Source organism: Bos mutus, chromosome X (genome assembly GCF_027580195.1).
Source record: "Bos mutus isolate GX-2022 chromosome X, NWIPB_WYAK_1.1, whole genome shotgun sequence".
NCBI classification, from domain to species: domain Eukaryota; kingdom Metazoa; phylum Chordata; class Mammalia; order Artiodactyla; family Bovidae; genus Bos; species Bos mutus.
This window is the reverse complement of record NC_091646.1, coordinates 47875772-47889682: the sequence shown is the minus strand read 5'-3', so window position 1 is coordinate 47889682 and position 13911 is coordinate 47875772.

The following is a 13911-nucleotide window of genomic DNA, read 5'->3' as shown; positions in this document are numbered from 1 at the left end:
TCCAACATTTATTGTTTGTAGACTTTTTCATAGCAGCCATTCTGACCAGCGTGAGATGGTACCTCATTGTGGTTTTGATTTGCATTTCTCTGATGAGTGATGTTGAGCATCTTTTCATGCATTTCTTAGCCATCTGTATGAATTCTTTGTAGAAATGTATGTTTAGTTCTTTGGCCCATTTTTTGATTGGGTGGTTTATTTTTCTGGAATTGAGCTGCATGAGCTGCTTGTATATTTTTGAGATTAATTCTTTGTCAGTTGCTTCATTTGCTATTATTTTCTCACATTCTGAAGGCTGTCTTTTCACCTTGCTTATAGTTTCCGTCATTGTGCAAAAGCTTTTATGTTTAATTAGGCCCCATTTGTTTATTTTTGCTTTTATTTCCATTAATCTGGGAGGTGCGTCTTAGACGACCCTGCTGTGATTTATGTCCGAGAGTGTTTTGCCTGTTTTCCTCTAGGAGTTTTATAGTTTCTGGTCTTACATTTAGACCTTTAATCCATTTTGAGTTTATTTTTGTGTGTAGTGTTAGAAAAAAAAAAAGTGCTCTAATTTCATTCTCTTACAAATGGTTGACCAGTTTTCCCAGAACCACTTGTAAAAGAGATTGTCTTTTCTCCATTGTATATTCTTGCCTCCTTTTTCAAAGATAAGATGTCCATCGGTGCATGTATTTATCTCTGGGCTTTCTAGTTTGTTCCACTGATCTGTATTTTTGTCTTTGTGTCAGTACCATGCTGTCTTGATGACTGTAGCTTTGTAGTATAGTCTGAAGTCAGCCAGGTTGATTCCTCCAGTTCCATTCTTCTTTCTCAAGATTGCTTTGGCTATTCGAGGTTTTTTGTATTTCCATACAAATTGTGATATTATTTGTTCTAGCTCTCTGAAAAATACCACTGGTAGCTTGTTAGGGATTGCATTGACTCTATAGATTGCTTTGGGTAGTATACTCATTTTCACTATATTGATTCTTCCAATCCATGAGCATGGTATATTTCCCCAGCTATTTGTGTCATCTTTGATTTCTTTCATCAATTTTTTTTATAGTTTTCTATATATAGGTCTTTAGTTTCTTTAGGTAGATATATTCCTAAGTAGTTTATTCTTTTCATCGCAACGGTGAATGGAATTGTTTCCTTAATTTGTCTTTCTGTTTTCTCATTGTTAGTATATAGGAATGCGAGGGATTTCTCTGTGTTGATTTTATATCCTGCCACTTTACTATATTTATTGATTAGCTCTAGTAATTTTCTGGTGGAGTCTTAAGGGTTTTCTATGTATTGCCAGGAGAAACATCAATAACCTCAGACATGCAGATGACACCACCCTTATGGCAGAAAGTGAAGAGGAACTAAAAAGCCTCTTGATGAAGGTGAAAGTGGAGAGTGAATAAGTTGGCTTAAAGCTCAACATTCAGAAAACGAAGATCATGGCATCTGGTCCCATCACTTCATGGGAAATAGATGGGGAAACAGTGTCAGACTTTATTTTTCTGGGCTCCAAAATCACTACAGATGGTGGCTGCAGCCATGAAATTAAAAGAGGCTTACTCCTTGGAAGGAAAGTTATGACCAACCTAGATAGCATATTCAAAAGCAGAGACATTACTTTGCCAACAAAGGTTCATCTAGTCAAGGCTATGGTTTTTCCTGTGGTCATGTATGAATGTGAGAGTTGGACTGTGAAGAAGGCTGAGCACCGAAGAATTGATGCTTTTGAACTGTGGTGTTGGAGAAGACTCTTGAGAGTCCCTTGGACTGCAAGGAGATCCAACCAGTCCATTCTGAAGGAGGTCAGCCGTGGGATTTCTTTGGAAGGAATGATGCTAAAGCTGGAAGTCCAGTACTTTGGCCACCTCATGCAAAGAGTTGACTCACTGGAAAAGACTCTGATGCTGGGAGGGGTTGGGGGCAGGAGGAGAAGGGGATGAGAGAGGATGAGATGGCTGGATGGCATCACTGACTCTATGGACGTGAGTCTGAGTGAACTCCAGGAGTTGGTGATGGACAGGGAGGCCTGGCGTGCTGCGATTCATGGGGTCACAAAGAGTCGGACATGACTGAGTGACTGATCTGATCTGATGTAGATGATCATGTCATCTGCAAACAGTGAGAGTTTTACTTCTTTTCCAATCTGGATTCCTTTTATTTCTTTTTCTTCTCTGATTGCTGTGGTTAAAAACTTCCAAAACTATGTTGAATAGTAGTGATGAGAGTGGGCATCCTTGTCTTGCTCCTGACATTAGGGAAAATGCTTTCAATTTTTCACAGTTGAGGATAATATTTGCTCTGGATTTATCATGTATGGCTTTTATTATGTTGAAGTATGTTCCTTATATGCCTGCTTTCTGGAGGGTTTTTATCATAAATGGATGTTCAATTTTGTCAAAGGCTTTCTCTGTATCTATTGAGATGATCATATTGTTTTTGTCTTTCAATTTGTTAATGTGGTGTATCACATTGATTGATTTTTGAATATTGAAGAATCCTTGTATTTTTGAATGAGATTAACATTTGAATCAGTGGACTGAGTAAAATAGATTTCCTTCCATAATTTGAATAGACCACATCCAATCATTGAAGACCTAAGCAGAACAAAAAGATTAAGTAGGAAGGAACTTCTCCTTTCCTGATTGTTTGGCCTAGGGCATTGGTCTTTTCCTGCCTTTGAACATGTCGTTAAACATCAGCATTTTTTAGAGCTTGATGTTGCTGGATTTTGGACTGGAATTTACACCATTGACTCTCCTGGATCTCCAGCTTCCTGACTGCAGATCTTAGGACTTCTCATCCTCCTTCATCACATGAGCCATTTCCTCATAATAAATTTATCTCTGTCTTTATTTCTCTCTTTGTTGGAAATGTTATGCAGGACATTAGGCAGGAGCAACGAGGGGTAGCCTAGCTGAAAAGGATGCATGCTAATCATCTCTAAACCCAATCTCAGACACCCTCCCAGGAGAGTTCACAGATATGCTACAAAAATAACCACAGAGACTTTTCCAACTCCTGCACATGCACCCTAAGCACATAACCACAGGGGCTTCTCCAACTCTGGCACATGTGCATTTGATGCACAGCTGTGTCTTCAAGTAACCTTAGGCAGCTAGGAGCCCATTAAGTGTTCCTAAATATCCTACATGGGCTTCCCAGGTGGCACAGTGGTAAAGACTCCATAAGCCAATGCAAAAAACACAAGAGACATGGATTCTATCCCTAGGTCAGGAAGATCCCCTAGAGTAAGAAATAGCAACCCACTCTAGTATTCTTATCTGGAAAATTGCATGGACTGAGAAAGATGGGGGTGGCTACAGCCCATGGGGTCTCAAAGAGTCAGACACGATTGAGGATGCAGCACTCACTCAAATATTCTATATATACATATATCTGATTGTAAGAGCTGGAATTATGAGAAAGCTGGGCGATAGAACCTGCTGTTATGTAACTTGTGACTGTTAATCAAAACTCTCAGTCCACATCCACCTAGATGTAAATATGTGAAAGCCCGATTTTGCATGTGCCCAGACATGCCCCTTTCCCTGACTGGCCTTATGCATATGCTCCTTTGCATTTTGCAGAGGGAAGTACCAAGAGGAGAAGACAGGGAGTATATAAAAGGAAGCCAAGAGGGGTCATGGCCACTCCTTTGGGGTCAGCTGCTCCCAAGTTTTGGGATTGTAATTTACACTTTCTGTTTAATAAAAGATTTGTCTGCTTGAGCTATAACCAGTCCTTTGTTTCAAATCCTTGCTATGATGAGACAGGGACTGAGAAATCCTGCCTGCTTGAGCTGTAATTAGTCCATTGTTCCAAATCTTTGTTATGAAGAGATAAGAACTGAGGGAGAGAAATAAACTGACCCGACAGAAACGAGATACATGTCTATCTCTATTTATCTATCAATCATCTTTCAATATACTCAAATCCTTGGGAATATCTTCAGCATCTTGGTACATGGCACTGTGGTGTTAACCATCAGCAGTATATAGATGTTGTGATAAGACTGACTTGCAGGGTGATTATTATAATAGAGGTCTTTCTATACTTTTTTTTTTTTTTTTTTTTTGGTGTGTAGAGACCAGGAAAACTATAGTAAATTTTATAGTTTTTGAAGAATTTGAACATTGACTAGGTTTTTTTTTTTTTTTACTTTAATATCCTTAGGACATAGATTATATATTATCCATTTTGCATATTTCATGACTTACACATATTAGAAAATGAATATATATCCTCAACTGGGGTTCCCAGGTGGTGCTAGTGGTAAAGAACCAACATGCCAATGCAGGAGACATGAGAGACCTGGATTCAGTTCTTGGATTGGGAAGATCCCCTGGAGGAGAGCATGGAAACCCACTCCAATATTGTTGCCTGGAGAATCCCATGGACAGAGGAGCCTGATTGGCTATGGTATATAGGTTTGTAAAGAGTCAGACACAACTGAAATGACTTGGCATGCATGCACACACAACCTTACCTTAGAGCCCTTAAATCAAAATTGCTAATGTTATGGGGTGGCCCAGGCAGTATATTCTGTTTTCAAAGCTCCCTGGGTGATTTTCACATGTTGTCAACATTGATAGCCACTGCTTTTGAGCATTTGAGAGTTTAGATAAGCAGACACTCCCTCATATACTCTTGCTGATTAACATAGTAGAAATGGGAAACTCAGGGCTTTTTTATTTGAATTTTTGCAGAGTGATCAATTCTTCCTGGTCAGCAGCATTGCATTCCATAATGAAAACAATATATTTGTTTGCATGTTGATTTGAGAACCAAGAGTCCTCTGGTAGCCTCACCATTATCTCTTGCCCACCATCTGTATTATGTCATATTTATAATTGATATCCAATGCCAATTACATCTGAACTAGAGACATTTGTTTGATATATGCTTCAGTTTCTCTCCCATGACCTCAGTACCGGTACTATAATGATTAGCAGTGACTTTCCTAATTACAAGATATTCCTAGCACTGTAAAATTAGGGCACTTACATTTTTAATCAAATTAAAATCCATGGTTTGGTTTCTGCAGCACTAGCACCAGAGGTGGCAAATAGAATATCGGCACTGATTACAAGACATTCTTAGCACAGATTACAAGACATTCCTAGAATCTTCTGAATGTGGAGATGGTCATAATACTACCCCTTTGACCTGCTGGTTGTTTTGCTTTTGCTGGGTTTTGATGAGCTGTGTTAAGAAGTCTTTGTTTGATACTTTCTTGCAAATTCAAACAGATGTTTCCTATTTTATGACTCAATGATGCATGATACAAGCCTAAAGCTGTAAAATTTTGACAGGCAATAATACTGGAGTGGGTTGCCATGCACTCCTCCAGGGGATCTTCCTGACCTAGGGATCGAACCCACATCTCTTTACATCTCCTGCACTGGCAGGTGGATTCTTTACCACTAGTGCCACCTGGGAAGCCCAAGGTAAAAGCTCTAAGTACTCATATATATGTATATTTTTCTGAACCCCCCTCCCACCTCCCTTCCCCTTCCCATCCCTCTGAGTCATCCCAGTGCACTAGCCCTGAGCATCCTGTATCATGCATTGAACCTGGACTGGCAATTCATTTCACATATGATAATATATATGTTTCAATGCCATTCTCCCAAATCATCCCACCCTTGTCCTCTCCCACAGAGTCCAAAAGACTGTTCTATACATCTGTGTCTCTTTTGTTAGGTACTCATATTTTAAACATTCTCAGATTTTTTTTTTTTTAAAGCCAGATGTTTGAGAGTGAGACATAGAACCATCAGGTCCAAGTGTTAACTCTACTTGTAGGCCAAGTAGGTGGCACCCAAATGGTAAGATTTCAAGTACCCTAAAAGTCTCCTAAGTCCCTTTCTATATTGCTGGCATCAGCCCTACTACACTGCCTAAAATAACTGTGTTTGAATTTGAATACCCTAGCTAAAATGAGAATGTTATCAGGGAGAGGTGACACATCTAAACCTTATTTTGAATATGTTTATCAGATTAGCTGGCAAAAGGAGTATGCATTTTAACAGAGAAACAACAGCTGTAAAACCTGGAGTGCTAAGGAGGGAAGTTATGCCTTCCCTGTTTGTCTAGGCTTCAGGAGTCTCCAGGGATGTAGCACTTTCCATTTTAAAATCAGAATTTTCCTGTGTAAACCAGTATGAGTTGGTAACCATAGGCATGTGTGGAACATTAAGATCTTTGAGGGCTCTGCACACCTGGATAGGATTAAGGGACTCTAAAAGATGAGCAGAGAAGAAAGCAGAATGAAGGACCCATTTTACTCACTTTACCATTTTGCTTGGAGATGATATAAAAACAGTTGGTCCAGAATCATTTATTGGCATGTTAAATGGTAGGGATTGTTTATTTTTATAATTGTTAGAAGAAACACAAAGGAGTTATATGTGTTCTGTTCTCTGTATTTTCTTCTCTCCTATTTCTAGAGGGTAGTTAGACCATACTGTGTCTGGGTGTGAGATGTAGTTTATGTTGCCAAAGTTACCACAAAACAAACAAGCAAACAAATAGTAAAACTTCTGAGTTTTGAAAAGCATCAACTCGTTGGAGAGCTTAACTGAAATGAAAAGTCCTAAGGTGAGATCTTTCAAAATGGGTTTGAAAAGCAGTAGGTCATGAGACCTTGTAACTGGTTAGGGATGGTGGATCAAAGTGCCAAAACTGGCGCTTGTGCTGTGTGTGTGGCAAAATATGAGGTCTATCATTTGTCAAATCTATGCCTGTGTTTTATAGAAGCTGCTGAGTTTTCCAACTTTAAATGACCAATGTGAGCTTGTCAGGGGTGACTGGTATAAACCTAAAATCAAAGTTCCTCTCCAAATGTTCTGTACTGTGTAATACTCTTGGGATGCCCAGTAATGGAGATTTAATTTACTGCTGGCCCAATAGGATAGGGGCTCAAAGTAGACTTTAACAAAATTTAAACAGAAAAGTGACATTTCTAATATACACAAAAGTGTGGAGAAAAATCCATACAGCAATATTTGCTACTGAAAGCCTATTTTATGGAATGTAGTTTATATATGTATTACTAATGTTTGTAATCTATGAAGTCTGTGTGTATACATACACAAAAGTTGTACATAACATACATATGTGTATATGTATACATATACATTATTTACATAATATATACTCATGCATAATATGCACATATTACAGATGAGGATCAGAGAGGTAGAGCTGACTCATCACACAACTTGTAGAAAGTGGCAGAGCTGGAAATTTTAATCCATGTCTTTCTAATTCCAAACTCTGTTCCTCTCACCACTTATCAAGTCACTTCTAAATTGGCTAGACAGAATAAAAGGAAAATAAAATGCTGAAATACTTCTCTGGTGATTCGCTTTCTTTCTAAAAAAAAATGTGTAGATACAGATTGAATGAGAAAATGTGCTGACACATTCTATGGAGTTGGCCTCACTTCCATGCATGACTTTTTTACTACACTCCAAACCTTAGGATTGAATATAATCTCTTGGATAGGCAGTTCTGTGATGGAGTTGTTTGTCATAGCTGTTTGGGGTGTGTCTATGTATCTAGCTGGAACAAGTTCAACTTTATTTCTAGACAATTTTAAATGTGTTTCTCATGACTTTTGACCACAATTCATCACCAAGTAATTTTTCTCTTGGCCAGTTTTCATTTGTCATTCAACTGCAGCAAGAGAAAAGAGAGCACCTCTAGAAAGTGGCAAATAGCCTGGTAACTTTTTTGCTTTCATACCCTAACTGGGGGAAATTTTTAGATAAGTGGGGCCTCTTTTGTCTCCTAAAGTTACTGCATAATCTTTAGAGCTTTAGGGTCTGAGCAGAGAAAAATTCATAGAGACAATCCAACTTTCAACAAAAATGATAACATTAAAAATTTGAACATGAGAACAAGGATGAAAGTGGCTCTGGTCACTAGTCATATTAAGAATCTTGCTATGATGTCATCTTTACAGGAAAATTTGTTGACAATAATGTCTTCAATAGTATCATTAACATATTTTAGAAGTCATTCAGACCCCAGTTTAATTCAGTTCCAATACTTGCTCTGAGACTTTAGGTAAGTTACATAAACTCTCTAAGATGATATTTTCCTCATTTTAACATGAAGATGATAATACATGACTCATGGGATATAAAGGAAATAATTTATGTAAAACAGGACAGTATCTGGCATGTAATGAATGGTCAATAAATGTTAGCTATCATCATCATCATTTTTTCTTCTATACTAAGCACATCACATTTGCTTTTTTCCCTTTAACTTTTAAAAATGCTTAAAAGTTATGTCTGCATAGCTGTACAATTCAAACAACCTAGTCCAACTTTTCTTAGAAACTGCGTAAGCATATAGAGATAATGAAAAGCATGTTACATCTCTATATAAACATATAGAGATGATGAAAAGCATTTGTGAGCCTGATATTATTAGAATTTAAGTATTTCTCCTAGCAACTTGTTAATAGGTTGGAGATAACAGGACAATTTTTCTTCTAGGTCTTTGGTTTGGCTTACCTCGCATTCTCTTCAAAACATGTCTTTGATCCTTAATTCAACCTTTTTTTGGTTCTTTGGAAAACAAAGCTTACCTAACCCCAAACTATTTGATCTTCTAATATGTGCCAGGGACATAATAATAAATTAGAAGTAGTTTTTTTTTTTCCTGAAGAGAGTTTCAAGTCTAATAACCATGCCACTAGAATTGCAGAAGGTGGCTTTCGAGTGTATTTCACAATGTTTATTTACCATCTGAACAATCTGTGATGGTATCTCTCTTTCTCACTCCATTTTACTTTATTTCTCTATGTGAACCCAATGTATGGGATCTTTGAATCTTTACCAGCTGAAAAGGCAATGTCAGTGACCTTTCCTGTCTTTTTAATCATGGACTGTTAGATGGAAGAAGGATTAGATTTTTTGTGTGTGCGTGTGTGTGTATGTGTGTGTGTGTTAGTCACTCATTTGTGTCCGACTCTTTACAACTCCATGGATTGTAGCCTGCCAGGTTCCTCTGTCCGTGGGATTTTCCAGGCAAGAATACTGAAATGGGTTGCCGTTCCCTTCTTCAGGGGATGTTCCTGACCCTGGAGATCAGGGATCTAACCCAGATTTCCCACATTGTGGCAGATTTTTTTTACCATCTGAGCCACCAGGGAAAATGTTTCTCTCTAAGTGGCTCTAAAGAGTCAAACTCAGGTAGAAGAATGTGTTATCAGGAAGGCAGATTTTGGCTGGAATATGAAAACTGGAACCATTTGAAAATTGAATGGGTGCCTTAGCTCTGAAAATGTTTAAATAAATGCTAAATGACCAGAGGTCTGGGTGATTGTATAGGTTATTCCTGTATTTAGCAGAAGTTTGATATGGATGGTCTCTCTGGTTCCTCTAAGCTCTGAGGGTCTATAAAACACAGACAATTCTCTAAAGAGGTAGATTTCCATGCTGTTAACATTTCAACATTTCTCTATTGATATTACAAAAAACATATAGCTTCTTGGGCAGTTTAATCCCTTAAGATTATCATTTTAATCTTGCAAATTATGGCTTGGATAAGTTCTTATCTAAAGGGTACACATGAGTCCTTGAGAATCTAATATTTTTTTGTTGTCAAAAGGACATGTGTACAATGACGCCCAGCTCATAGTAAAAAGGAAGATAGGAATTGTCTACTACTATGTGCAAAACACTTTCTGTTATCAAAGCACATACTCGCATCCTAGTTCTTGCCTAGGAAAGATATTAGCCCTCACCTGATTTCTCTTGCTTATGCTTTCTTGAATTATCCCAGTTTGGACTAGTGAAGTACACTATGGGCTCAGCTTTGTCCCAGTTAACAGTTCAATCCCATTTGAAGTTTACAATCTTACAGTTCTGCTGCTGCTCTGACTCAGGACATAACATCTTAGCACTGATATCTGAGCTCCTACTTTGTTCTTAAGTTACTCTGCATTAGTCTGTACTATGTAGACTATAGGCCTATATAACCTATGATTTACCATTCCAGTGCCGACAGCAGTTCTTCTGTATTGACTCTTGAGTTCGAGCTTTTCCTTCCTGGGTATCTCAAAGTATCAATTTAAACTTTTGCTTTGGATTATGCATTGATGTTTGGAGAAGGAAATGGCAACCCACTCTAGTATTCTTGGACAATCTCATGGACAGAGAAGCCTGGTGGGCTACAGTCCATGAAGTCACAAAGAGTTGGACATGACTGAGCGACTAACATATATATACATTTATGTTATGCTCTTTTCAAAAGTTTTTAAATTTTTTTTTTATTGAAATATAGTTGATTTGGTGAGTCAGATGGTAAAGAGTCTGCCTGCAATGCAGGAGACCCAGATTTGATCCCTGGGTCAGAAAGATCCCCTGGAGAAGAGAACAGCAACACACTCCAGGATTATTGCCTGGGAAATCCCATGGACAAAGGAGTCTGATGATCTACAATCCATGGGGTTGCAAAGAGTCAGACATGACTGAATGACTAACACTTTCATTTTACTTTCACAGTTGAATTGCAGTGTTATGTTAAATACTACTGTATAGCAAAGTGATTCAGTTATATACACACACAAATATATGTATATATATTTACATAGTAGAACACCCAGGACTGATCTCCTTTAGAATGAACTGGTTGGATCTCCTAGCAGTCCAAGGGACTCTCAAGAGCCTTCTCTAACACCACAGTTCAAAAACATCAGTTCTTCGGCACTCAGCTTTCTTCACAGTCCAACTCTCACATCCATACATGACCACTGGAAAAACCATAGCCTTGAGTAGATGGACCTTTGTTGGCAAAGTAATGTCTCTGCATTTGAATATGCTACCTAGGTTGGTCATAGCTTTCCTTCCAAGAAGTGTCTTTTAATTTCCTGGCTGCAATCACCATCTGCAATGACTTTGGAACCCCAAAAAATAATATCTGACACTGTTTCCACTTTTGACTGATGCTAAAGCTGAAACTCCAATACTTTGGCCACCTCATGTGAAGAGTTGACTCATTGGAAAAGACCCTGATGCTGGGATGGTTTGGGGGCAGGAGGAGAAGGGCACGACAGAGGATGAGATGGCTGGATGGCATCACCAACTCAATGGACATGAGTTTGAGTAAACTCTGGGAGTTGGTGATGGACAGGGAGGCCTGGCATGCTGCGATTCATGGGGTCGCAAAGAGTCAGACATGACTGAGCAACTGAACTGAACTAAATTGAGTATGCTATTAAGAGCAGAGTAGTAAAAGTAGTTCCTTCTCCTGGCAACCCACTCCAGTGTTCTTGCCTGGAGAATCCCAGGGACGGGGGAGCCTGGTTGGCTGTCATCCATGGAGTCGCAAGAGTCGGATATGACTGAAGTGACTTGGCAGCAGTAAAAAAAAAAAAAAAAAGTTTATAGAGTATTTTTTCCTTTTTGTATGAGAGCCAACTACTGGGGTTGAGATTTTGTTTCAAAGACAAGAGATATTTGGAATATAATTTTCAGTGATTATTATAGGGAGAAATATTTAATAGATTTTCTATCATTCAGGGATTTAAAAACTGTAAAAGAGGTTAAAACATAAGCAGTAGAAATTTCTATTGAATGTAATGAAAGCCTTTAAGATTATCAAGGTATAGAAAAGTCATTATGGGCAACCAAAGACTACTGATTAGTCTATCCCTGGTTTAACAATTACTTTAAACTTGGCTATGGAAGTTTGTTCAATTAAAAAAAAATCTTATCAAACAGCTTTTAGGTACTGTGTAGATGCTTAAAAAATAGAAAGTGTGAGAAAGATTGATATTACTAGAGCTAACATAGTTTACTGATTGGCTTTAAGAAGACCCTATATAATTGGTCCTGAAATGTTTTGCTATCCAGGTGCCTGAAGACTGGAGAATGGACCTTCTGAAGTACAATCTAATTCTCAGATTCTCATCATTGTCTGAAGTTTCAAGTGAGAATGCAATTGTTTTGGATCAGGTAGAACATCTTTTTTTTTTTTTTTTTTACCTTTCTCCTACAGAATTTAAAAATAAATATTTTTAATAATCTTTGTGATGAATAAGCAATTGCATTTTGATTTACATCTTTTAATGATCATAATTAAATATGATTCATCACTGTAGTTTTATTAATAAGTCAAAGTATAGTATAAGGCAAAATCATCTGTCCTATAAAACCATGCACACATTGTTTGAGAAAAAAAGTGAGAAAAACTAATGATTATTCAAGGGAGAAGGAACAGACTCAGTTTAGATTCCCAGGTCACAACACCTTACTCTCCAAAATTAGAGTAGCCATTTTCTCAACATTCACCTTGTATTAAACAGACATGAATTCAGACGGGATTACCATCATACAATAAACACTTTCAAGGACACTTATTGTTAAAACTCTAAACCTATCAATGAATCCATTTGTTCATAGTAAAGCCAAAGTTGCAGGGCAATCTACAGGCATGGTAAAATAAACTGTGAACATGCTGGGAGGAGATGGTCAATAGTTCCAGATGAAACTGCATTATGCATCTTTGTGTAGATGGAGTGAAAAAAAAAAAGCAGAACATTTGGGAGCATGTATATAGTTCAGGAAAGAGTTGAGAGAAGTCTGGGATGTCAGTATTCCCACCTGTGCATACATGCTAAGTTGCTTCAGTTGTGGTCAACTCTTTGGGACCTTATGGACTGTAGCCCGCCAGATCCTCTGCCCATGGGATTCTCCAGGCAAGAATACTGGAGTGAGTTGCCTGTGCCCTCCTCCAGGTGATCTTCCCCATCCAGTGATTGAGCCCGCATCTATTAAGTCTCCTGCATTGGCAGGTGAGTTCTTTACTGCTAGTGCCAACTGGGAAGCCTCTTTCCCACATTAAATGGAACTAAATATATTCAGTCAGTTCAGCTCAGTAACTCAGTCATATCCAACTCTTTGCGACCCCATGGACTACAGCACGCCAGGCTTTGCTATCCTTCACCAACTCCCAGAGCATTCTCAAACTCATGTCCATTGATGAGGTGATGCCATCCAACCATCTCATCCTCTGTCATCCCCTTCTCTTCCTGCCTTCAATCTTTCTCAGCATCAGGGTCTTTTCCAATGAGTCAGTTCTTCGCATTAGGTGGTCAAAGTACTGGAGTTTCAGCTTCAGCATCAGTCCTTCCAATGAATATTCAGGACTGATTTTCTTTAGGATGGACTGGTTGAATCTCCTTGCAGTCCAAGGGATTCTCAAGAGTCTTCTCCAACACCTCAGTTCAAAACCATCAATTCTTCAGTGATCAGCTTTCTTTGTAGTCCAATTCTCACATCCATATATGACTACTAGAAAAACTGTAGCTTTGACGAGAAGGACCTTTGTTGGCAAAGTAATATCTCTGCTTTTTAATATGCTGTCTAGGTTGGTCATAGCTTTTTCAAGGAGCAAGTGTCTTTTAGTTTCATGACTGAAGTCACCAGCAGCAGTGATTTTGGTGCCCCCCAAAATTAAGTCTCTCACATATTTCCATTGTTTCCCCATCTATTTGCCATGAAATGATTGGACCAGATGCCATGCTCTTAGTTTTCTGAATGTTGAGTTTTAAGTCAACTTTTTCACTCTTCTCTTTCACATTCATCATGGGGCTCTTTAGTTCCTCTCTGCTTTCTGCCATAAGGGTTGTGTTATCTGCATATCTGAGGTTATTGATATTTTTCCTGGCAATCTTGATTCCAGCTTTTTTTCCCTGGCAATCTTGATTCCAGCTTGTGCTTCATCCAGCCGGCATTTGGCATGATGTAGTCTTCATATGAGTTAAATAAGCAGGGTGACAATATATAGTCTTGACATACTCCTTTCCCGATTTGGATCCAGTCTGTTGTTCCATGTCCAGTTCTAACTGTTGCTTCTTGACCTGCATACAAATTTTTCAGGAGGTAGGTCAGGTGGTCT